The 26749-nt window shown below is 37.8% G+C and overlaps 1 long non-coding RNA gene across 1 annotated transcript; it reads left to right on the forward strand.

The window, feature by feature from the left end:
* Positions 1–25013, forward strand: LOC121493170. Its single transcript, XR_005988406.1, has 5 exons — positions 1–131; positions 1908–1956; positions 3600–3661; positions 20297–20357; positions 24633–25013. It is a non-coding gene; the product is annotated as an uncharacterized LOC121493170 (long non-coding RNA).
* The last annotated feature ends 1736 nt before the right edge of the window (positions 25014–26749 follow it).

Genomic DNA, 26749 nt, shown 5'->3' on the forward strand with positions numbered 1-26749 from the left:
GAAATTGAATTGCCAGCTTCCATCTTGTTCCTCAGATGATGAAGTGGGCCAATCTAGGCCTTCTCTTATTCACTACTTCACAACACCTGCGAGATATCTTACTGTCTGTGCAGCCTTGTGTTAGGAACTAGGTATGCAAAAATGAATTTGAAGCAGAGGAACTTACTAGCACATTGATGCTAGTGAGATGGTTAGACAAATGGTTAGGTACTTTCCCTTGTGTTTCCCAGCCTGTCTTAAGAAATAAGTAAAAGCTTCAAAAAGAAGGGATATAACTCATTGGTTTCTCACTTTCCAAAGCCACAGAGAACACAGTAAATAGAGGTAGATGCCTAAGATGTACTTTGTCTTCATTCATGAAGTCTTTTAAATATTTAGGGTAATGATCAATACAACTATCTTTTGCCAATCAATAAAAATAAGATATCACAAACACAGAACTTCTTCCCATTCTTTTCATCAGGGAGGATCTTAGTAGCAGAACTTCTCAATGCTCACCAGCCTAAAAGTAGATATTCAGAGCTGCTTAGGGCAGAGAAGTTCTAATCCTCCACCTGAAGTCATATGACTCATCTGAAGCAGAAGTGGGAAGAAACAGTGAGGCCAGGAATCTGAAATTATGAGCAGCAAAGAAAGTCATAATGATTGTACTGATGAGTCATTTGCCATCTGCTTCTCATTCAGAAAAGATAAGTCAAGGTACAGATAACCAAGAGTAAAGTGATACCAAGAAAAAACAAAATGGACTGTTTTTCTGGAATGATAGAAGGAAAGATGAAGTACATAAGAAGCTGTCACAAGGGGACCAATGTATTCAGAACCCCTCTGAGCAGGCTGGGCAGATACAAGCTTTGTGAAACCTAACACCTGCAGTAAATGATAGAGAAAAGGAAAGGAGGCCTATACTAGAGAACTAGAAGCCAAAAGACTCAGTAGGTGAGTTCCAGTTCACCAATTCATTCTTCCAGCCCCACTTGCTGCCTCAATTTGCAATACCAGAGGCAGGAAAAGGCCCTCATGAGGCCCCACTCTGATGAGGGAAGAGAAGCTGACAACACACATAAGGTATCTTTTTATGGCTTCACTGATTCAGCTCTCTGATGATCCACTGTGGCTACCTTTTTATCCAGAAAAAAAAGAACTATTCTATGGAAATGTTCTATGTTTAGTGGAACTTCTCATTCTGTTGCTTTTGGTTTATATTGCTGTTTGAGAACCTATCACACCACATTATGTGGCTTTGTATTTGTCTCACTAACAGATGGTAAACTGTTTGAGAGCAGGAGCAATAGCTTATTTATTTCTGTTTCTTCAGTGCCCAGCAAAGTTCTTGCACCAGAATAGGCATTGAAAACATCTTAGTAAATTGAAGTTGACTGGGCTTCCCCCTTATATTTCACTGGTGCCTTGTCATCCTATACAAATATATTATAGGACTTTGGTTACAATTCCTGTACAGAATCCTATGAAGTTCCATTGAGATTTTAGCTGCTCTACTAAAAAACTTAGCTAAAGGAGGGCAGTGGATTGCTATTCATTGAACATATACATTTTTATTGAGCATCTATTATATGCTACGTACAATTCTTGGGCTTGGGATACATTAGTAAACTATGATTCTTGCCCTTGTGGAGCCTACATTCAAATGGGAGGAAGAAAGAGAAAATACACGTAATAAGTAAACATGCTAGTACGTTCAATGATGCATGCCGTAGAAAAGAGAAAAAGTAGAGTAAGAAATATCAGTAGTACCAGGATATAGGGTTGAGGGTTGGTCGGTTTAAAACACTCAACAAACTAATCAGAGTGTGCCTCGTTAAGAAGATAAAATTTGACCAGACTTGAAGGAGGTGGTAGAGTTTGTCAAGTGGTTATTTGAGTAAAAATGTATCACATTTTTTTCCCAGCTGCATAGAGGACTTTGAGCCAATGCTGCTTTGAGACTCAGAAGATGTGGTAAGTTTGCCAAATGGCCATAACACTTGCTTTTGGCTCACATGGTAAATCCAGTGAGTAAAGTTTTAGTCATTTTGTTACTGGTGTGTGACATGGGAGACTGAGAACAGGAACAGAGAAAGGAGAAGCACAGAACTCAAGAATGGTGTGGGGTTGGGAAAGAGAAGGAGTTCTACTCTGAGATCAGGGAAGGTTCTGGAAACCTTGTGGGTAGTATGAAGTCAAAAAGTTTGTTATTTCCTTAATGTTCTTCCCTGTAATGAGTTTAAATTCTCTATATTTGGCATTTTGAACTCACAGAGCTTCTGTGCTGCTACTAAAGACTTCTTTTTAACTGGCTTTGTCCCTTCATTCTATATTTCTGTGGCAACCAAAAGAGAGCAATCAAAACTATAATTTCTGGCCCAGAAAAGGGAATTCTAGTTTTGTTCTTTTAATCCTTGCTCTATACTAGTCTTATCTCATTATATCTCTCTGTTCCTTGGGGCTTTTTCAACATAGCTAATTAAAACACAGTTGAAAATTTATTCATTCTATCAAATATGTTTATTAGGTGATTGAGAGGTTTCAGGTCCTGTCTACATATAAAGGACACAAAGATGAGGAAGATGCAATTCTATTCCTAGTGAGAAGCCATTCTCAATAACTTGTTGGCATATTACTAGACCAGAACATAATGACCTCAAGTCACAGAAAAACAGAATTTTTGTCCTATTCTAGAAGTAATCCAGTCAAAAATAATACACATTTTTTGTCAATGTTTCCTAAAGGAGTGAAACTTAAGAATTAATTCATGGTCTTACCAATGATTAACTACTGTCATTGTCTTTCCCATAAAACTCTGAAACCCTAGCAACATTCAGCCACTCCTCCTAGTTCCTGTTAGTAAGTCTGTGTTTGACTGAAAGGGCTTAATCACTTGCATTTACCACCTATTCACTTCACCACAAAAAGAGAAGAGGATGGAAGCTTCCCAAAAGTCAATTAGGAAGAATTGGAAACAGTGAAGTGAGGTGAAGTCCTGAGTCTGGGACAGAGGACAACCTATAAGCACAGAGAGTAATGGCAGCCAGGTTGTCCATGACCACAGACCTCTTGGAGTGGCTCATTCCGATAGTGTTCTATGTCCACTGTTGATTCTACAGTGAGATCTGCCCATTTGGGGCTGGTAGTGTGACTTACGTAAGCTGGAGCGCAGTTGTCAGAGAAATAAAAGTTTGCTTCAGCCTTATAGGTCTTAAGTAAAGAATACCCCGAAATTCAAACAGCACAATATGTCAACCACATGCACGTGATGTTTGGCATCATACAGAATGTTTTTGCATTGATGAACAGGTGGCTGCTAACTTGAAAAGGGATTTCTCTTCTGCAGTGGGAATTATAGATGGGGAGAAGAGGAGGAGAAAATAAGCCTATCCTTCACAGACTGCTCTCTTTGCTTTATTCTTTCAGGAGACTCATCATTCTCCAGAGGATTTTATTTCACCTTTGTTTAATTGCTGGGCCTCTCCTGTTTCCATACCCAGATGAAGTATTCTTGGAATTTAAGGTGTCACTTTAGTAGCCTAGCCACAAGTTCCATGCTGTTTCCTCTGCTCCACTCTTGCTCTTGAATAATACTTCTCCTTTGATACTAATTTCAGTGTCCTGGTCGAAGACCCAGAGAAAATACGGAGTCCTCTGCCCCTGCATATCTTTACAGAAGGTAAGACAGTAAGAAGGCCAGCAAAGCAGTAAAATGACAGGCCCATTGTTTGAGCCCAGCACTGGGACTTCCCCTTTTGTATAAGCTGAGTCACATTTTTCCTGTTGTCAACTTGAAGCCTGTCCGTTGATGGACGATAGGGCTATCTTGCTGATGTATAAAGCCGGGCAGACAGGTTTCCTTATATTTGTTTGCCTTACCTTGGACCTTTACCAATTAGAAGCCGTCCACTGGCCAAAGGAGATAAGACACAGTTTCTTAAAGCTCAGATACTCGACAGAATGAACTAATTTCTGACAATTTTCTTCTGTTAAAATGCTATCCGAGGTTCCTGCCTTGTGCAATCTTACTGATTTTGACACAGGTCTTTTGGGATGTATATGTGCATTTTATTCTTGATATCTGTTCAGTTGACACATGCTTTAAAACCACAGATATCTTTGATTGGCTGGCAAATTGTGAAAACAGGAAGTCAAAGGATGGAATCAACTGTGAAACAACCATAACAAGTGAAGCTTTCTGCTTAAGTGCCAAGATGGGAATGCTGTTATGAGAAACAAACAAAAAAAAAAATGAAATGATAATATCAGAACAATTCCAACAGGAAGAGTGAACATCCAGAATGCTCCAATTATCATATTTTCAGGGCCTTATAACCACCAAAACGGATTATAGATCTTAATCTACAATATTGTTGCTAGGCATGAGAAAATCTCCAAAATTAGGAGAGGGGTGTCATGACATTTATTGGCTAGGAAATATTTGGGATAATATTTTTTTTGTCTGACAATCACCATCTGATTGAGCTTAAAAGAGAAGAAAAAACTTGCTGTGTGATTTAATCCCTTCATTTATTCAGCAAATAGCTGTTAAGAGCTCACTGTAGGACAGGTTCTATCGTGAACATCAGGGTTGTGAAGGTCATAGCATATTGCCTTCTTGCCTATAAGCCTTTGCACATTACACCAAGACTTTTCTTATAATTCTTCAAGGTTGCCAAATATCAGTCCTCCTGTGATATCATTCTTCCATGGTGAATTCTCAACAAAACAAAGGTTATTTATCAGCAGTTGAAAGAATAAAAAATATCCTCCCATCAGTTGATCTGAGGAACACAGGCAAATATTAGAATGAAATGAAGGACTTTTTAGACAAATACTGTAATTACTACTTCACTAGTATGTAATGAGTTTATGAAATTTACTACTTTAAAAATTTTAGAAATGTAAACAGATATAAAAAACTGGGATAATTTTTGAGGCAGGAACACTGTTGGCAGTAGAACAGGGAAAGGGCAGAGACTGGATAACATCGTAAATCCTGTTCATCCATCTTTTGAGAATTTCTGTATGAAATATTCTATATAAACGATGTCATGTGCCATCCATTCAGATAACTGACTTTTTAAAAGTATGATCAATATCTCTCAAGGTCTAACTCTGCCAGAAAAAAATTTTAAATACTACAATGAGACATTTTAATGTCATCTTGTTGGAGTGAGAATAAAGAATTAATCATAAGGACTTAGCACAATTGATTGTTAGTTAGAAGATTAGGTCACCATGCATGTATTAATCTGTTATTTAACCTTCAAACATCATTTTAAGAGACTGTTTCAGGAGGGATACTTTGGGGGCAGTTGGATATTCATTTTGGCCAGCCAAAAATCAAATTCTAGGAATTGAAAATCAAAACTGGAATGAACTAAATCTACTCTAACTCTCCCATCTTACTGAAAAGGAAACTGAGGCACAAACAAATTAAGTGACTTCTGCAGGTCACAGTAGTTTTAAAGGGAAGAAGCCAAGCCAGATACAGGTAACCTAGATACCAGAGCTTCTTTCATGTTACTGTGCTGATGGAGATAAAATAAAACAGCATTCTGGGATTATTCAGTTATCTTCTATTCCATATTGTGAAATGATCACATTTGGGGACAGAGTCAAGCACTAATTGGAAAGAAACTGCACTGACTTTAGCTCAAAATCTACCTTAAGAGGTGTTAACTCGTCATAGCTCTGTCACATCCATGGATCATTCCAGAGCTGTTTACCAACCCTAGACTAACAAGACAGTCTCTTTTTGTTGTTGTTGTTTAATAGGTAGATGAAAAGTGAAGAAAAACCCTAAATATAAAGGCTCTCCCAAAGAGAAATCCAGAGGAAATAGCAATAATAATGTAAAATATTCAACTCTATAATTTCCAAGACTTAGATTTTACTGCATAGTCAAATAACACTATTATTCATTTCACAGCTATAGATCAATTTGCTCATGTGTGAAACCTATGAAATAACAACCATTTTCTCTTCAGATGAGTGATCCTGGTTTGAGTTACCCATACAATTTGATAAAAATACATTATTCCAGATGGACTCCAGTTGTTGGGCAGATGGAAATGTTTAAGTTAAGAACTAAAAACTTTATTATCATAAATTAGGTGGTCAGAGAGAAAGGCATAAGAATATAACTGTAACCCAAATGATTTGTAAGTTCTTCTGAATTCAGGAGAAAAAAACTGTAGAAAGGAAGAAATGTATACATTTATGAAATTTGACATATTTAAGTTTTTAAAAATGTCTACTTTTACAGTCAAATATTTATCCATAAGTTTTAACTCTGCTAAATATCCTCCTAATACAGTCAGTTTCCATTCTCGCACAGTAAGCCAACTCAGCTATAAATCAAGCTCAGGTGTTTCCAGCTCTCCAGTTGATTGCAGAGTACCTCCCTGCCTCCCCCATCCCCTCCCCATAGGCAAAGGTGAAAGTGAAGGGAGTATTACTGGTGTGACTTTGTCCAGTGACATGGGGGTCTGGGCTACCTGCCCATGCAGCTTACTTATGCTCTGTTATTACTTATGACATTTCTGGATACACAGTTCTAATGATAGACTGCTGCTGGGCCAATCCATAATTATGGCTTGGCGAGCCCAACAGAAATTAGCTCATCATGGGCAACTCAATTGGCATCCTATGGTCAAGATTTCCACCTCTGATAGGACCCAATACCACTACAGGAGCTATTTTTCAAAAAGCATGTCATTTTCCACTGCAGATGGCATCAGGTTGCTGAGGATGGTATAGTGTTGCTTGCCCAAAGGCCTGCCTTAACTTTCTCCTCCTAGAGGTTGCTATAAACTCCAAACCATACCTTTTCTCAACCCTGACACTTCCAACACCACAGAGTCTGATGCCTCAAATAGTCCAAGTACCTAGACCTCACTGCAGCCTAAACCTATTGCAGAGCCCTTTCCAGCACAGATGTCCACTCAAAGCTGGCAGCCTTCTATATAACCAAGTCTGTGGACTCCTAGCTATAGAAGGTGTTGCCTCTAGAACTTAAGGAGATCTACCAGGTGCAATGATTCCTTTCTTGCCATGGAGATGTAAGATGCTGCAACTTAACTTTGGCGCAGAAGGACATATTGTACCATGTTTCTTTCTGGCCACTGGATATCTGTAAACTTCACAGAAGTGCAGGTCCCTAAATTTTATCACCCATATTCAGGGGTTGCCAACTCTTACTGTACAGGAGCAGACTATTTTTGTAAATTTTAAATATTCAGGAAGGTCTACAGAGACAAACTCCTTTGGCAGGACCTATCTAGATGTCTCCATCCCATATTTCAAGATCCCAGGTTTTCCCAATCAGGGCCCAGAAAAGACAAGTCTTGGCTGAGCATCCAAATATCTCTGGAGCGTTTAGAACTGTATCAAGTTCTGATTCTGCTCTTCAGCTGTTCGTGACTCCATAGCAGGAGAAAAGGACTTGATAAAATAACAAAGAGGCTCTCTAGCTCACACTCTTGGGTAACCTAGATACCAGAGCTTATCTGTTAATAGTCTTCAGCTTCTCATTATCCTACTGCAGTACATCAGTGTGTAGTTTAGTAATTGCTAGCCAATCCTGCTGTCCTTGCACACTCATCCCCATATCTCTCAAATGGGGAACCATCCACCGATAAGGGTGTTGTCCATTGAGATGTTTCTGTAAGCCACAGTAGTAAAATGTTCAGCAACTGGACTGCCATCTTTGGCCAGGGATTCCCTGTGCCTTACAGATGAAGTCCTCCTTGCCTGCTGGGCAGTGAGTGAGCCAAACCCCAAACCTATATTACCACCTGATTCATCAGAACACTTTTGGTATCAATTCGGTACCTGAACAGTATCAATTCAGGTCAACCCAGAAGCAGACACCAAGACAGGATTACACATGCAAGATGTTGACTGGGAGAAACTCCTGTGAGTGATAAAGAGGTATGGGGCAAGGAGAGCCCAGACTGCAGTGAGGAACTGACACCTGTAAAAAGATAGTTCGTAATCCTGGATCAGATGATCTTTAAGTCTGTAATTCTCCTATATCCATTTCTTTTGCTCACAAGGTGTTACAAGAACTGAGGGTAGATGTACATGGAAAGGCCTGGCTCAGACTCCACATAGTAAGGGTCCTTAACAATTCAATTTATATGTTCATTTCAAAAAACAAAAACAAACAACAACAAATAAAAAGGAGAATAATAAGCAGAGCCCCTAAGTGTCCCTCAAAAAAATACGGTACACCTGATTCCACGTGCAGACAGGTAGACTCGGAGGCTGCCTCTGCATTCACAACCCCTATTCCTGATTAAAAGCATTGTTTAGCACTTTATATTTTAAATAGCACTAGAAAGAAAACAGGATACACTTATCTCTTACAGACATGACCTTAAAAGGTATTCCATTTTATAATCATTATTACTAACTAAAATGCACCTCTCCTATTATTGTTTAATCAGAAGAAGAAAAACATCCTACAGGCTTGTAACATATATTAAGTGCTGATTTATGCCGGGTATTACTTTAGTCCCTTCACGGATCTTTTCTTACTTCATCCTTACAATAGCACTCTGGAATAGGAATTATTATCCACTTTGTAAGTGAAAATTGAGGCTTATTGAAGTTAAGTAACTTGTCTATGGTAACTCAGTTAATTACCAGAAATGATCAATAATAGACTCCAGAGCCTTGTATGTTTCATTAAAAAAAAAAAAGTATCTGCAAAGTAGACCTTATGTAAGAATTACCGAAAATTTTTAGTTTAAGTACTTTTATTTCCAAGGTCAGAAGGAATATTTTCCTACATTATATATTTAAGAATCTGTACTGGTTTCTGTCCCCACTCCAGTTAATATCACATTGTTTTAAGTAGTTAATTGTTCATAGATCTATTTCTCTCATTTAAATTATAAACTCCTTGAGGACAGCTATCATGTCTAATGCATCTCATCCCTAACCAAGTAGAATAAGGCCTGAATAATGTGTGTGCTTAATTTGTTGAGCCAAAAAAGGAAATCTCAGCAACTCAGTTCATTTTTCTATTTCTCCCATTTACTCTGATATAACACATTAGAATATTAGGAAATCACGTCCTCTTTTGATTTTGTGGGACCCACATCCTAATGGAAGGGCCTTCTCAAAAGCCTTAAAATTCTTCTCTTCATTGAGAATCCAAAGTCACTTAGCTTTTTTCTTGGCTAAAAAACACATATGGGTGATGGGAATCAATAGAATTCCCAAGCCCGGAATTCATCCCGAGTTCCTCCAACCCGTGGATTGATGACTAGTCAGAAGCATAAAAGTAAAGAACACCTGTGGTGTGGGGACCAGCTTAGGATAGGCAACTTCAGAAAACAGGGCCTTGGCAGTGGCTTTCTGAGTTCACCTCATGGTGAAGAGCACAGGCTTTAGAAACAGAGCACCCTGAGTCTGAATCCTGTCTTTGACATTGAGCCGTGTGACCTTGGACAAGTTGCTAAGCCTCTCTAACCACAGTTTCCTTGTGTGTAAAACAGAGATAATAATAGTGTTGCCGTGAGAATGAAAAGGAAGAGCAAATGTAAAGCACTTAGCACATGGGCAGCACATGATAAACACTCATTAAATAGGAATTTATACTCATTAATACTTTCACTATGCATGCAACTAGCAGCTTCATGTGTCTGAGCCGAATGATAACAACATTTGAACTCACGATTTTAATAGGTCTTTGCATTGCCACAGCACCTTTCATCTCAGAGGACCAAAGCCCTGGCAAATATTAATTCTTGTCTACTTTATTTATGTGAGTAAAGGCAGGAGCACATACAATAGCCTAGTTATTAAAAAGAACTGTAGTATAGAAAGCTAACTCCACATGCACAAAGTAAAACCAAGAAAACCCTTAGCAGTATCTAGGTCTCTCAACTTCTGGGATTCCTCTTTAATTGGATCAGGTTATTTGTTTCCAGTGGCTAAATATTATTTATTGGCAGTGTAAGTCAATGCTGCTGATATATTACCCTTTCGGGGAGTGTTTGTTTTTTGAAAACTGCTCTCAAATTTTCTAAATGTGAATTTAAAAGTCTGTCAGTCTATGTGCCGATAACACAAAACAGATTGTAAATGTAACGGGATGCAATCAAGTCAAACAAATCCAACGAGAGTGCCAGAAGGCTTAATATTAGGACTGCTCCTGTTCACAGGCTTTTGCTAATGACGGAACAATTGTTTGTGCTGATTTGTAGCTGGCATTGATATGCAGACAGTAACACTTTCATCTAAAATCCAGCTCCAAATTTTTTTAATGCTGTCAATGAATATGCTGTGTCTGCAAAGAGCAACTCCGAAGAACCTTTCTCAATAATAAGAAACAGGAAGATGCAAGCATCGTCTTTAATTCTAAATCCAGGGTTTCAGTTGAAATATACAATGATTTTTCTCTTTGTCATTGTCTTATCATCTACTGGGATGCTTGCGTCCAAACAACTTGTATGAATTAACAACTAAACACGGTTTTAAAATATTGGACTGGGTCAATGTGGGCGGGAGGCGGGCGCTCAACTGCAGGAGGATATTGCAAGATTCCAAACTCATCTAACATTTGCTTCAGAAAATAAAAAAATGTAAATGTGCTCTGACTGCAGTTCACATTTACTGTGGGGATGAGGTTTTTTTTTTTTTTTTTTTTATCAAACAGCACCTGCCTCTCTATTCAGAGATGTCTGCGTGCAAGGATAAGTGCAAACAACAAAGGCTTCGTCTGTGGCAGCGGCTGCATCATTTTCTTGGAACTTGCCATTATGTTTTAGGTCAGAGATTGAGGTTTGGTTCAGGGAATGGAGCTTTTAATATCAGGTGAATGGATTTTTATATAAGAGGTTGGGAAGCTTTGCGTCTTAGAAGAAAAATGGTGCTTTAAAAATAGTCACATTTCTTTTGTACTGTAATTATCAGTGCATGACGAATCATTTTTTATTCTGTTCTGTGTGGGCAAAAGGAAATATCCCCTACCCATCTCTGTGGGCTGGCCATTTTAAGGAGTCAAAATGTTCCCATATTTAATCAGTTCCTTGGGAATATGTAATTTACCTAGAAGATTGATCCCAAAACATCACTTTTAAGGGAGGATGAATAAATAGCACAGATTCATCAGTTTGTCCAGGAAGTTACTGTCACATGTGTTCACCATTTAAGCAAGTAGTACTGAATAAATTGGTGATCTGTCCATAATTCCTCCTGCAAAAAAAGGCTCACATTATATAAAAGATCAAATGATAGAAATAGGAATAATCAGCCTTGTTAAAAATAGAAAGAATTATTAAAAAAAAAAAAAAAAAAAAGGAGGGAGTAGAACAATAGCCTGAGTTGAGCCCAGCTCTGACCTTGACGGTAAGAGCCCAGGCAAATCATTTCATGTCTCTGTGCTTCCGTTTCCCCATCTATAAACTAGAACTAGTGAAATGTTCCCTTCCAGGCCTCTTGTAAGCAGGAAATAGGGACATGTTTGTGAAAGCTTTGTAAATGGTAAAACATTTTAAGAGCATCAAGAAGGAAAAAAGGAGAAAGCAGAATAATAACGGCAATAATAGTAACAATTGTAACAATCCTAATATTATTAAAAATATTATTAAAAATAATAGTAACAATTGTAACAATCCTAATATTATTAAAATATTATTAATATTATTAATAAGGAGTATTATTATTATTATTGAAAGTAGTGAAACTTATCCAGAAATGCTGAAAATTGGTAGATGGTGCAGCTCAGACTATGTTCTTCTTCTCTGAACTGTAGGAAAAAGAGACATACAGGCCCTGTAGTCTCACATAAAAAAAAAAAATCTATTCTGGCTGAGTAGACTTTAGACACATTAATACATATTCTTTGAAAGAAACTCTGCAGGTTTTAAATTAAGTCACATCGCTCTGAGAGCCTTTTTCAAAAGCAAAGTGTAGGCTGATAGAGGATCCTCTTTTTTGAAGAGCTTGAAGGATTTCAAATGACCTTTGCCCACAGGACATGGGTGTCATGCTAACTTGCCAAGGTCAGGTTTCCCCCTCAGTAGGTCAGTAGCCCACATGTTTTATAGCCTAAGTGAAGTCTCCAGGCAAGCATTCATCATCACATCTCTGCTTCAAAATTCACAGCTTTCTATTGTTAGAGCAACTCAAGGTTTTTAAACAGTAAAAAAAAAAGTTGCAGGAATTATGGATGGAAAACTGCTGCATATTTTTGCTTCTGAAACCAAAACCCCAAGAAAATAAATACACTTTTAGCACTCGATGCAAGAGATAGGCAGCTTCCTATACTTGCTCTCAGGGTGATAAGTTGTGTGGTGAGAAGGTAAGGCAGCTGGTGGCCGCTATGTAAAGTCTGTGAACACTATGGTTCCTCTAGTCAGAGACAGGAGAAAGAAGTGACTAGCATATACAGGTTGCCAATCTTTTCCCCTTCCTTGGTGGTGGTACGCTGTGACTGCTTAGATAAACTGAAACTCCATCTCCTGGGCTACTTCTAGGTACAAGAGATTTGGGAGGTGAAATAACGCAGCAGCCATTATGCTCAGATCGTGTTTGCTCAAGGCAGAGAGATTGTGTTGTCAACAGACAAAAAAGGTTCCAGTTTGTCAGACTCTCCCTGTCCTATGTTCAGCTCCCTGATTGCCTGCTCTGCTGACAAATAGCAAAACCAGGCTACCATCTGACCCTTTATAGTGAACTGACTGAGGCATTGGCCACAAGGAATCAACAATCTTACACAGACTTCTCTCCCAGTCCCATTTCCGGTTCCACTCTAGCAGCTGGATGGGATGGGCTTCCCTCAAGATCTAACTTGTTTACCCACTCAAGAGCTGATTTAAGTCCAGTTCACACATCAACACAAGTCATTTGAAGATATTTGGTATAAAGAGACAGCATAGGCTCCCAAGTCCTACAATTATATGTAGTCAACCTGAGTCTTTTTCAAGCTATGTGACCTTACTCCTCTTAAGCCTCTACTTCTATCTTCAGGAGAAATGGTAAGAAATCCAGCCTTTATCCTGTATGAAGAAAACAAAAATTCTCCTGTGAGAATTCTTATTCATAAGCTAGTCTTCATGTAGATTGGGGATTCATGTACTCTACCTGCATAAACCATAAAAATCTCCAGCTGAGCACTTAGTTTAGTGGCCTGTGCTTGTAAGTGTCTTCAAGGCATCTGGAAAGAGCAAATTCAGAAACTTTCCAAAGGAAAGCACCTTAAAACCAGGACACAAAGTTTTCCCAAATAAAATTCCAAGAAACATGAGCTCAGAAAATTAAAAAAAAAAAAATCACAAAACATCTACGGAATTAATCTGTCATTAGCAAGAGTGAGCAGAAACAATGAACAGCATCTGACTTGCAAAGATGGCAAATAGCGAATTTTAAAACAAATATTTATAGATTTCCTACTTTGTGCCAAACTATTTTTGGTGCTTCAGATCAGGCACATCAATGAGTAAAATTAAATTTCTGCCATTTTGGTGAGATTTAATATTTGCATTTATAATGTAAAGAGTGTCTGAAAGGTTTTTAAAGAAATACAAGAGGAAAAAAAAAAAAGAAATACAAGAGGATGTCACAATTACCAGGCAGATCTGATAAACAAATAGAACTTGAAGAAATAAACCAATAATGGTGGTTAAAATGAGAAACTCACTGGACAGATTAAGCCACAGGATAGCAACTGAATGGAGAACTTGACTTTTATCCAGAATACAATACAATGAGACAAAGGGACAGGGAATATGAACAAGAGATGATAGAGCATGAAGGATAAAGAGGCTTTAACATATTTCCAGTCATTGTTTCAGAAGGAGAAAATGAAGGAGAGGTGCCTCATTCTGAAAAATAATGGCTGAGACTTCTTCCAGAGTGAAAGACAGCGATCCTTACACTCAAGAAGCCCAACAAGTCACACCAGGATTTTTTTTTTTTTAATTTTCATTTGGCGACAAGATTTAATGGCAGTATATTTTATAACATTTGGTTCAGGTACCAAAAGTATATTAAAAGATGGAATGAAATTTCAACTTCTAGTAAATCGCCAAAAACAGTGAGGTGAGTGAGGAATCCAGCAAGCAAAATTTGAGGGAAAATTTAGGGATGTGCAAGTGCTGAGTTGACCCTTGAAGAAATCTGGCAGTGAGTATCTCTTTCAATTTTGTGTCCTGGATGCCTCACTTGCCCTACCCCTGTCCTCGCCCTTACAAACAATAATCTGCTTTTGTGACCTTACATTTGGAGTTATCTAATTGAATAGTTAAAACAATAAATTGAGTTATTTTAATGAAATTTATATATTGGCTTTTTAATCTGCTATATTGTGATCTAATTTACATTCAATATCATGCACCTGTTGTAAATGTATAGTTCATTGCATTTGACGGTATAACTACTTCCACAACCAAGATACAGGACATTACCATCATCCAAAAAGTACTGTGCTAATCTTTTGCCTTTATCCACACCTACTCTTCTTGGTCCTAGAAAACCACTGATCTGCTTTCTGTTATTATAGTTTAGATTTGACTTCTCACAATTTTATGTAAATGGAACAATAGAGTATTTCCATTTTCTTTTGAATAACAAGAAAAATATCTAAGGCAGCACTGTTTAAACATGTTGCCTTATAGGTATGGTTATCTTGATTTGCAATAAGTAAAAAAGTGAAATCGGATATATTTGTCTCTGCACATATTTCTCCTTTTATAGTAGTTTTGGAAATACTAAAGATTTCGGTGTGCTCTGTAAAAATTGTGATTAGGACAGCCTGGGTAGCTCAGCGGTTTAGCACTGCCTTCAGCCCAGGGCCTGATTCTGGAGACCCAGGATCTAGTCCCATGTTGGGCCCCCTGCATGGAGCCTGCTTCTCCCTCTGCCTGTGTCTCTGCCTGCCTCTCTCTCTCTTTCTCTCCCCCTCTCTCTCTCATGAATAAATAAATAAAATCTCAAAAAATAAAAAATAAATAAAAATTGTGATTAAATTGATCCAACTTAAGAATCTTGTACAGGACATCTCAGAGCAAATTAGAGAATTGCTATCATTTTTATACCCATAATTAACTTATAATTAACTTCAGTGTTCATTTTGCTTTTGTCTTTATCAAAAGTCCCATCATGGTATAAATTAAATTTAAAGGGTACTTAAAAATGAAACAGACATTTAACTCTCAAGTAATCAAAATCAACACAACGGCTACAGGTATCCAACTGGGTGAGCAAATCACAAATATAAGCCTTTTATATCAATGATTGGTGTGCATGGCCACTCAAACACACTCTAAGACCCTCAAAGCATCAGTTCTGAAAAAACAAAAAATCACATCATCACTTAGAGATTTTTTTAAAACAGAAATTAGAGATCGACTTAATTGTTTAGGCATTTCCATTTTTAATAGAGTTGTATTACATTTGAAAATCTTTTATAAACTTACCAAGTAAATAAAGAATTTTTCAAGCATGCAGAGACTTTAAAGAGGGTGACTGGCAAAAGAGACAAATTTATTTGCTGACATGCAATAATTAGTGACCCATGAGTGGCCTATAAATGTTCATTTTCCCTTCTCACGCTATGATTTGAAAATCCTCAAAGGTTTGTGAAAGTGTCATAGAGGAGTCATCATTAAAAATGGTAATGACATCTGTTTTGGGTTCTGGCTTGTGCATTGACAGACTTCTTATTCCTTATAATTTTCTCATTTCCTATTTTAGGCCAGCATCATGTTATTTCTACTCCAACCTGTCTGGCTGGTCTATCTCTGATTCTTTATGAGATCCCTCTCTCTTCTCCATGGACACAACAGGACTAAACCCTCTGCTTCCCCACCCCCACCCCCCACTTCATACTTGCTTTTCTTTGCTTAATCTACTGTACTGACCCTGGGCTTGTTTTCCCACCCATACTTCATGTTACAGGCTGCATTTCTCTGGATCCTTATCAGCTTGTTTCATTTAGTTCAACCAAAAGAAGGGAGAGGGAGGCATGGACACTGATAGCATAAAGGACTTGAGCAGCCAAGGTATTTCTCTCCCTCTCTCTCTCTGCCTTGGATACAATCTCTGATGTCTTGATTGCAGCTGGATGGTTCAAAATGGCTTCATTTGCACATCTGAAAATTTCTTTTGGCTGTTTGCTGGGTTCTCCTCCATGTGACTTCTTACCTTTCAGTAGACTAGACTGGGCCTCTTCACAGCATTGTGATCTGAAAGTTTCAAGAGGGCAAGACTTGAAGTACAAGACCTCTTCAGGCCCAAAGGTTCCAGAATTTACACAATGTCACATCTACCACCTTCCATTGGTCAAAGCAAGTCACAAGGCCCAGCCCTTCTGCAAAGGGATAGAAAAATAGACTTTGCTTCTTGGTAGAAGGAGCAGTAATATACCATTGCAAACAGCCTGGACACAAGGATATGTTCACTAGAAGCCATTATTGCAACAATGCACTTCACTCAGTCCTGCGCTGCAGAAACACCACCTCCATCCTAGCCATAGTTTAGGACCCTAGCCATATGCTGTTCCCAAACTCCGCATTGTAGCCTATTTGTCTCCTCAGCAACTTCATAACCTCTTTAATCTGTTCTTTGCAATAGATTGCTCTTAGTTTCCCTGTTGCTGATTCGACCAGAAATGCACATCTACTTTCTTTCTTTCAAATCTATTACTGGAACACAGCCATGCTCATTAACTTTTATACTGTCCTGGCTGCTGCTTTCATGCTACAACAGAATGGAATAGTTGCAACAGAAACCATGTGACCGCAAAGTTAAAAATCTTTATTATACAGCTTTTGAGAAAATACGGAAAATTCAGAAAATTTGCCAACTCTTTTCTAAACCTCTGATACCTTTTACTTTTTCATATAAAACTGATGTAAATTTTCATGTAAACTGATCATTGCAAAATACAATTTTAATTCAGTCACCTACTAACAATTCTACAGTGACTTTTATTTTTTTATTTATTTTTTACAGTGACTTTTAATATCTGATCTGTATCATAACTACAAACTCTACAACCTTTCACCAAATTACCTCAATTTACCCAACAAAATTTAATTTGCACCTTTCCCAAACCATCTTCTCCAATCTAGTGCATTTTCTTTTACTGGATTTCAGAGTCTAGGAATATAGGAATCCTGTCTTATGCACTAGAAATACAGGAATTAAGTCTTATGCTTATTCTTGCACTCTGGAACCAAGTGCAATGTCTGGCACGTGGCAACCAGGGAGTGTGTGTTAAATGAATGTTCCCCCTGAACACTACTGATTTTATTTCTACTTTTTTTTTAAAAGATTATTTATTTATTTATTTATTTATTTATTTATTTATTTGAGAAACAGAGACAGAGAGTAGAGAGAGGGGCAGAGAGAGAGAGAGAGAGAGAGTCCTTTAAGCAGGCTCCGTGCTCAGCGGGGCTTGATCTCAGGACACTGAGATCATGACCTGAGCTGAAACCAAGAGTCAAACACTCAACCAACTGAGCCACCCAGGCACCTCTTATTTCTACTTTGGTTATTTATATATATATACTTCTATCTAGGACGCCCTCTCCATTCTTTCCTATCTATACAAACTATGTTTTCTAGTCCTAGCTTCTCTCAAAACTGTCCTAATCTTAATGATCTCTTCTTTTATTCAAGTTCTGTAACACTAAAAATCCAAAACATGGGTTTTAATGATGACTCCCCCATGACACTTTCACAAACCTTTGAGGATTTCAAATCCTCAAAGGGGAAGGAAAAATTAACAGTTAGAGGCGACTCATGGGGGATCCCTGGGTGGCTCAGAGGTTTAGCGCCTGCCTTTGGCCCGGGGCTGATCCTGGAGTCCCGGGATCAGGTCCCACGTCGGGCTCCCTGCATAGAGCCTGCTTCTCCCTCTGCCTGTGTCTTTGCCTCTCTCTCTCTCCCTGTGTCTCTGCCTTTCTCTCTCTCTCTCTCTCTCTCTCTCTCTCTCTCTCTCTCTCTCTCTCTCTCTCTGTCTCTCATGAATAAATAAATAAAATCTTTAAAAAAAAAAAAAAGAGGCCACTCATGGGTCATCTTCCCACTGCCTCCTTGCATAAGTGGATATAGAATTACCCACAATATTGATTCTTGAGACAATAAGAACATGCCATATGTAGAAATATGCACATTTTGTGACATCCTTTCACATACTTCACAGTTACCCTTTGAAATATTTCTTACTAGCCTTGATTTGGGATTTGTCCAAAATTACAAGGCTAGTAATGATTAAGAGCCAAAATGATGATTCAATTTCTAAACATACAAGTTCGAAGTCCAGGACTCTAAATTTATAATGCTTTCCAGGAAATGTCAGATGAGTTGTGTATTATAAAATTTGGTTCTAATTTTTTTTTTTTTTTTGTAAATTGAGAGTTACAATTATTCAAACAGAAAAAAGAAGAGTTGTGGAAAAGAAATAGAAAACACTTATTCATAGGTTATTACTCAGAAGAGAAAAGTTCACTTAAGCCATCTAAAAATTACAACCTATCCTTGCAATGTTTGTGAACAAAATCCTGAGGATTGCACAGACATCCCTGGAAGCCAACTCTTACACTGTGTGGTTTCAAGTCTTACGTTTAAGTCTTTAATCCGCTTTGAAGTGTTTCTTTGTTTCCTTCTGGTTTTGTTTTGCATATGGTACAGGAAAGTGGCCCAGTTTCTAGTTGCATTCTTTTGCAGTTAGCTTCCCAGTTTTCTTAGCACCATTTATTGAAGACTATCTTTTCCCCCACTGGACATCCTTGCCTCATTTGTCATAGATTAATTGACCATATAAGTGTGGGTTTACTTCTGGACTCTCTCTCCTGTTCCCTTAATTTTCTTGTCTCTTTTTTTGTGCCAGTACCATATTATTTTGATTACTTTAGCTTTGCAGTGTAATTTGAAATCTGGAATTGTGATACCTTTAACTTTGTTCTTCCTTCTCAAGATTACTTTGGCTATTCAGAGTCTTTGCTGTTTCCCTAAAAAGTGTAGAATTATTTGCTCTAGTTCTGTAAACAATATTGTTATTTTAATAGGGATTGCAACCATAAAACCCCTAGGAGAAAACATAAGCAGTAATCTCTTAAACATTAGTCTAAGCAATATTTTTCTGGATCTATCTCCTCAGTCAAGGGAAACAAAAGCAAAAGTAAACATTTAGGACTACATAAGACTAAACACATTTTCCACAGTGAAAAAAAACCATCAATAAGATAAAAAGGCAACTTTTTTCTAGGAGATATTTTATGGGAGATGATATCTGCAAATGACATACCTGATAATATATAAAGAACTCATGCAACCCAACACCAATAAAATAATCTGATTAAAAAGTGGGCAGAGGATCTGAATAGACATTTTTCCAAGGAAAAACACAGATGACAAATAGACACATGAAAAGATGCTCAATATCACTAATTATCAGAGAAATGAACATCAAAACCACAACAATATATTACCTCATGATAGAATGGCTAGTATCAAAAAAAAAAAAATGACAAGTGTTGGTGAGGATATAGAGAAAAAGGAACTCTCACACACCTTTGATAAGAATGCAAACTAGAAAAGCCACTATGGAAAACAGTATGGAAGTTCCTTAAAAAATTAAAAGTAGAACTACCATATGACCCAGTAATTCCACTTCTGGGTATTTAGATTAAAAAAATGAAGCATTAATTCAAAAAGATATATGAATCCCTATGTTTATTGCAGCATTATTTATAATAGCCAAGATATGGAAGCAACCTATGCATCCATCAATGAACAAATGGATAAAGTTATATATCTCATATTTAATGGAATATTACTCAGCCACAAAAAAGGATGAAATCTTACCATTTGCAAGAACATGGATTGACCTAGAGGGTATTATGGTAAATGAAATAAGTCAGAAAAAGAAAAATACCATATGATTCACTTGTATGTGGGATCTAAAAAAATTTTTTTCAATGAAGAAGGAGACCCACAAGTATAGCAAACAAACTGGTGATTGCCAGAGGTGAGGGATGAAGGGGTGAGAGGATGGGTAAAATGGGTGAAAGGGAGTAGAAGGTACAGACTTCCAGTTATTGAATAGATAAGTCATAGAGATGAAAGGTACAGCATAGGAAATATATTCAATGGTTTTGTAATAACATTGTATGGTGACAAATGGTTGCTACTTTCATGGTAAGTATAGCATATTGTATGGAGTTATCAAATCACTATGTTGTATACCTGAAACCAATGTAACATTGTTATGTCAACTATACTTCAACAATAACAGCAAAAAAAGGAAGTTGGCAAATGATACAAATAAAAACTTTTTTTTTTTTAGTTTTCCTGCACATCACTGGATATAGACAGACATTGATAAAGGAAGAAAAGAGAATCAGAAGGTAATAATAATCACAATAGTAATTAATAATGATTGATAAAAGGACATTAATTTAGTATTTACTCTGTTCCAAGCTATGCTTTCTAAGCATTTAACATTTTTTCAGTAGTGTGCTAAAGCCAGCCAGTACCAGCTTGCAAAAGCTAATTATCCACATGTCTTTCCAACTTTGAATTCAGTAACCTCAGATTGGTACCTTGAAATTAGACAGGGGGAATATCTAAACCATGGAAATCAGCAGATACTACAAATCAGGACTTCTTACCCAGGGGAGCCAGTCATTCAACCTCAACACATCACAGGTCTTAAGCCAGACTTTTACAAGGCAGAAGAGTCACTATTGGTTTCTTAATGTATAATTCTGCATTATTTCATTGATAGGAAACCTACGCTTGAACAGAGTGAAGGAAAAATAGGAGATTGCAAAAGTAAGGAAAGACTTGACTACAGCACAACTAGTCTGTGACAGCTGAAGGCTCTGGAAGTCTTTGCTTCCATTACCTTCCCTCTGCCACAGGAGCTTCTGGAAAAAGACTGTAGCATACTCTTCCACTGACCATGCAATCTCTATCATTCCTAACTTCTGCACAAAACAGAATTATGAACAGTTCAATCACTTCACCTTAGCTTTTTGAGAGTCACTATTTCTAATGAGACAACACCCTTCCCATCTATAAGTAGGCACTTTGTAGACACAGACAATCAGCTACTAAACCATAACCTTGGGTATGTTCAAAGGGATACACCAGTGCTGATGCAGTAAGGAAAAGGGTAGGCCAAGGGGAAGAGAGCCAGAATAAGAAAAGAAATTAAGAATGGCACCTCAGGTAGGGTGAGTTCTGTAAGAACTGAGTTTCCACTTTATTAATAGGTTCCCTTGGTGATTTGAAATGATAACATGGTGTCTTTGTCACTCCTCCTTCCTTCCCTAATAATTCTCAGTATATCCCTGAGAGTAATCTGTGCCAGTGCACAAAGGGAAAATTATGACAAGTTCCTTCTGTCATATCTTCACAAAAGGATAAAATGTCTACATTTCTAGGACTCCAAAGCAAAAGGTAATTTCTAATTCAAGCTTATGCTTCCCTTAAGGGGAGAGCTGTCCAGTGAATTAGGTAATTTTCAAAATTTGCTAGCAGAAATACAAATCCAAAAACTTGAAGGAAGAAAATGAAAACAATAGCAAATGGCAAATTATCCGTCATAAACAACAACCACTGGGTCTTGAGAGGAGAAGAGGGAGGTGTACAGCTTAATTAGGAAGTGTCCTCCCAGAATACCAATGGCATCCCAGATGCTCTACTTAGTTTGCCACGGGCCATTGTTTTCCTCCATAAATTTAAATTAGCATCTGCAGCCACTCTCCTAGAAATAAAGACTTGAGCTCTATGCTTCATTTTGAACACCCACTGGTCTTGAACTAAAATTAAATCATGAATGGAGTATTATTTAAAGGTTGATAATTTTCATGCAATATCACTTCAGCAATGAAACTAAAACCCTTGAACAAAATTCTGCTATATACCCAAGAGTGTCATGATTAGGTTCCGGTTTAATAAAATTGGCTAGCATTTCAAAGTTTAAATGCCTTCAGGCAGTTTTTTCAAGAGGATATTGTAACCTATACAAAATTGAGCTTGAAGTGATTAAACAATACAACCTTGAGCTGATGGAGGAGGGGCGGGACAGTGATAGAATTCCAAGGAAGTGAAGTGTCAAGGTCCTGCCCAAATTGGAGGAGATGGAGAAATTCTTTTCTTTCTTTCCATTCTAACATCAAATAAGACGCAACTCCTGTCACAAAGGGGTTCTTAAAGCCTCAGCCCAAAGAAAACATTGATTGCGCTGAGAAAATTCAGTAGCCAGTAAAATCACACAACCAGAAGCACACATTCTAGGGATCAATCCAAAGTAATCACCTTGGGTAACCAATTCTTTGTTATACTTATGACATCTAGAAGCATCTGTAGATATATTTGTGATGCAGTGGAAGGGTGTAGTTGGGAGGAGGTAATCTTGTTATCACACAATCACAAACCTGCCAAGCCCCAGAGATGGTGCAGACCACCTTTTCTATTTCAGTCTACAGGTATTGTCCCCATTGCCACACCGATGATTCCTTGTAGTGCTTGGTTCCCAAAGAAGGCTAGACATCTGCAAAATCTTCAGCTAAGATGAACACTTAAAATGTGATATCTTTGATATGTTATTATGGTTTTATGGGGTAGGAGAGAAAAAAATGGGATCTTAAAAAAAAAAAAAAAAAAAACCACCGTAGGGAAGATGAACTACCTAGAGGGATCAAAGAGAACTTAACAGAAAGATTCTACTTCATTTTTATATTTCCTTCCCATTTAAAGATTTAGCCAACTCTGTAATGTTCCTGGAGCAAGAAGCAAGCATCTCAGCTCAGGGTAGACTTTGAGCTAAGAACCATCAGCAGACAGTGTTCACCTGACAAGCATATGCCAAACTTCTACACAGTCTAGAGACGTGAGCCTACCACAGATGGCCCAGATGTTCATGTGAATAATTCTGGCATCTTTCAGAAGCCCTACTAGGTATCAACTGGATTGGATTTATAGTTAATATCTGATAATATATCTAATATCTTAGAAGTATATTGTGTCATATACTGAGACCCTAATGTCTTGCTCACTGAATGTTTGGAAACATATGAAAAGTAGCTACTATGGTCTCAGAGACTGAAGAAAGCTTTAGGGATGCTGCAATAGTTCTGGGCTTTATGGAAACAGACCAGCCCATTCTGTTAGAAACAGGACACCAGCAGATCTTTTTTGTGAGTATGCTAAGATTGTCACCGAAGGAAGATAACACCAAGAAGGAAGGTTACAATCAGATCCACAAATGGTTGTGGCAGCAATAAATCAGTAAATAGTTTGAGGAACCCATGGAATTTATGACTAATAATCCTAGACATTTATGATAGATACAGATATACAGATAAAGATAGATACTGATAGATATAAATGATATAGAGATGCTAGAGAATATACAGAGATAGAGGTAGGGATGGGAGAATTATGTATATACACTCAAGGCCTGATACAAATGGAACTTAGACAAAAGCGTAACTACTGTTATCAATCAATTAGTCAAGAAACAATATGATGAGTCCACTACTACTTCTACCTCAGTTTCATGTTCAGGGTAAAAGAAAGAAGTATTCATACACCAATTGCTGTACTTCCATTAGTGATATCATTTTTTATCTTTCTTCCAAAATAGCACTAGAGTGATCTTTCTAATCATAAAACAGTCCCATAAGGCCTTATGAACTTTAGTTTCCTATGTGTTATTTAATCTCATAATAACTCTGTGAGGAAAGCCGGCTACCAGGGCCAACATAGTAGCATGAAGAAGGAAGAGGAAGGTTGGGAAAGAAAGAAAGGAAGGGGAAAAAGGAACCAAGGAGAGGAGGGGCTAACAGGATGAGAGAAAGCTGCCTACTCAGCTCTTCCTGCCATCAGATATCACTCTTCAGCCTACTAACAGTTCCTACCATCTCCTAACAAGTATTCCAAGGGTTTAGACCCACACAATCCTTTAGACTCTCCAATAATAATTGTTCTACAAATGCTGAGAAGTGATATCATCATCACCAAACTTAGCTTTCATATTTTTCATAAACTCACACACAAAGCTGAGGAACTTCAGAGAAAACAACAGTAAGAGCAAGTGAAGCACAAAATCAAGAAAGTGAATTAAAAAGAAAGAAAGCACCAAGCACTCACTTTCTCTATAGGCCTCATAATCTTTCTTCATGAGGCAATCTAACCAGGCAGTAAGCTTACATTAAAAATGGGGTGTGTAAAGAGTGAGTTCTTGGAGACCAGCCTAGAGAAGGGAAATCCCTCCCATTTTGTCCTTAGTTCAACTCCCAAGATTCCCAGCCACACCATGTGAGTCACACTGCAATTGCCTATGATATGCATCTGCACGGATGCCTTCTGCTTTAGCAGGGATTTCAAGCTTCTGCCTGCCTATAATAAGGGGGAAAATCAGTGCAACAATGTGACCGGATGCTGGAAAGCTGGCAGCCAGGGAAAACAGTAGTGCATTTGGCTAATTTTCTATTTCAGGGCTTTTTACTGTTAAGAAAATTGGCCTCTGTGGATTAAGAGAAATTCAACATTTGCATCCCTTTCTTCAATTTGATCTCTTTGTTTCCATTTTAATATGTCGTGGGAAGTTTCCTGTGAATATGTAAACAAGCTTTGTGTTTATTTTAATCACTTTTTCCTCCTGTTTCCAGGCTCTAGACAACCCAAGCCCTCACTCAAATTCTGCTGTTTCAAGTAGAAAACAACCAACTTGTAACCTAAGTCTCTCCTTTTTTAAGAGGAAGTGGTAGTGGGATAAAGAAAAGGATGGCATTTCCTACAGCAGCTGAGACTCTTATTAACTGGTTAAAGAACCAACTCCTCAATAAAGAATTAGTCAAATGAACCAGTTGAAGAAAGAAAAGAAATCTTTGCGCTAATTTATGGCTTTGGAACATGAACAGCCACCCAAGATTCTCTCCCTTTACAGTTAATCTTGAATATCATACTTCTACTTTGCTTCTCAGAGACTCATCTTAAAAGTGTTGCCATATTTTGTGTTTCTAAGCCCTACATCTGATTTATTAACCCACTGTAATCTGTCTTTTGTCCTTACTACCTTACTGAAACTTATAAAGACAGTGGTCAGAATGACTGGCTTATTGATAAATAGAGTGAATGTTTCTTAGTGCTTATTTTACTGGATTTCTCTATGGTATTTGAAGATGATGAACATTGAGAAATTTCTCTTCTTTTGTTTCCTGTGATACCATGCTCTCATTCTCTTCCATCTCAGATCAGTTCTGTCTTCTCTGAATTCTCTTCCCTGCTTCTCTTTTTTTTTTTTTTTTGAATTTAGTTCAATTTATTCCTGCTTCTCTTAAAAATAGATGTTCTTTGTGTTCTCTACCTCTTCGTTGATGATTTCATTCCTTCTTATGTGTTCAATATCACCTCTATATGATTTTCACATCTGGATCTCTAGCCTGGACTTTCTTCCTGCATCCTTATATCTTCACCCACCTATCTCAGTTGCTGCCAGCTGTGGCCATTAAGGACAATTCCAACTCAGCTCCTGCTGCCACATTCCTACCTCAACTGCCTGCTGTTGTGTGTCTTTCCAAGGTTTGCCCCCAGGACCTTCTATAATATCATGGGAGTTGGCCTGCCCACTTAAACCAGGGCAACTCACAATGGGGTAGTCAGCGGGTAAATGCTCCAGAGTCCTGTCTTTCAGATAGGCTAATTCTTGGAGGCATTCCTTGTTCTCAAAAGTCTCTTTCTTGCCCAGAGAACTGGCCTTAAAAAAGTATCCTTATATTGAATCTTTCTCCTTCACTGTCTCACTCTTCCTACTTGGTCACTCATGGTTTGTGGGATCTTTCCCCAAGTAAACTACCTGTACCCAAGTTCTTATTGCAGGTACTGCTTTTGGGGAAACCCAAAGGCATTGGGTACCAGGAGTGGTCATGGAAATTAGACTTTCAAAATGAGATTTTATAGCTAGATTGTCTCTATTTAGATGATACCTAACCCAATTACTGGTGGCAAACAGGATGGTGATAGGACTTACCACGCTATTGCATTAAATAACTGGGACTCTTCCCCATAATGGATGTGATGAAGTACAGAGGAAATGAAAAGCATTGTATGGAATGATATGGGGCAGTGGTAATTAAGGTTACCAAGTTGAATGGCTTTTCTTAAATGCCTTAAAAGCTTTGAAGTAAAAAAAAAAAAAAGAAAAAGAAAAAAAGCTTTGAAGTAATAGAATATGGAATAAAATTAAAATGCCAGGCTCAGATCAGCTGTCAACTGAGTGCACACTGTGAAGATCGTAAAGCTTCCACAGAAAGATTCAAAAAGACCTTCAATTCCTATAATCAGAGGGATGTCTATGGCAAAAGCCAAATATCTAAACCTTATGGAAAGACAAGATGTCTTTTGTATTGATAGGTCTCCTAAGCTGAAGACATAGCCATAATAGAAAAGTAGTAGAATCCTGAAACTTGATACGGAGACATTGGGTGGATTCATTTAGGAAGAGTGAAACTCCCAAGTTCTCTTGGATCCTCCAAAAAGAGAGGAATCTCCCTTACCTGAAGACCTTGTAAAGACCACACCTGAGGCAAATGCCTTGTAAGATGATGTTGCCTTCTCAAAACCCACTATCACCTCCTCCTATAGCTTACAAACCAATAACAAAGGCCATGACCCTGTATTAATTTAGGAGGGAAATACAGTCCTTGCTCCAGAAGGAAATGGCTTTTTTACTTTTTATTTTTATTTTTTACAGAAAATGTAGTGCTTATTTATATGTACTGTCAGG

The sequence above is a fragment of the Vulpes lagopus genome, chromosome 6 (genome assembly GCF_018345385.1).
Source record: "Vulpes lagopus strain Blue_001 chromosome 6, ASM1834538v1, whole genome shotgun sequence".
Classification (NCBI taxonomy): Eukaryota; Metazoa; Chordata; class Mammalia; order Carnivora; family Canidae; genus Vulpes; species Vulpes lagopus.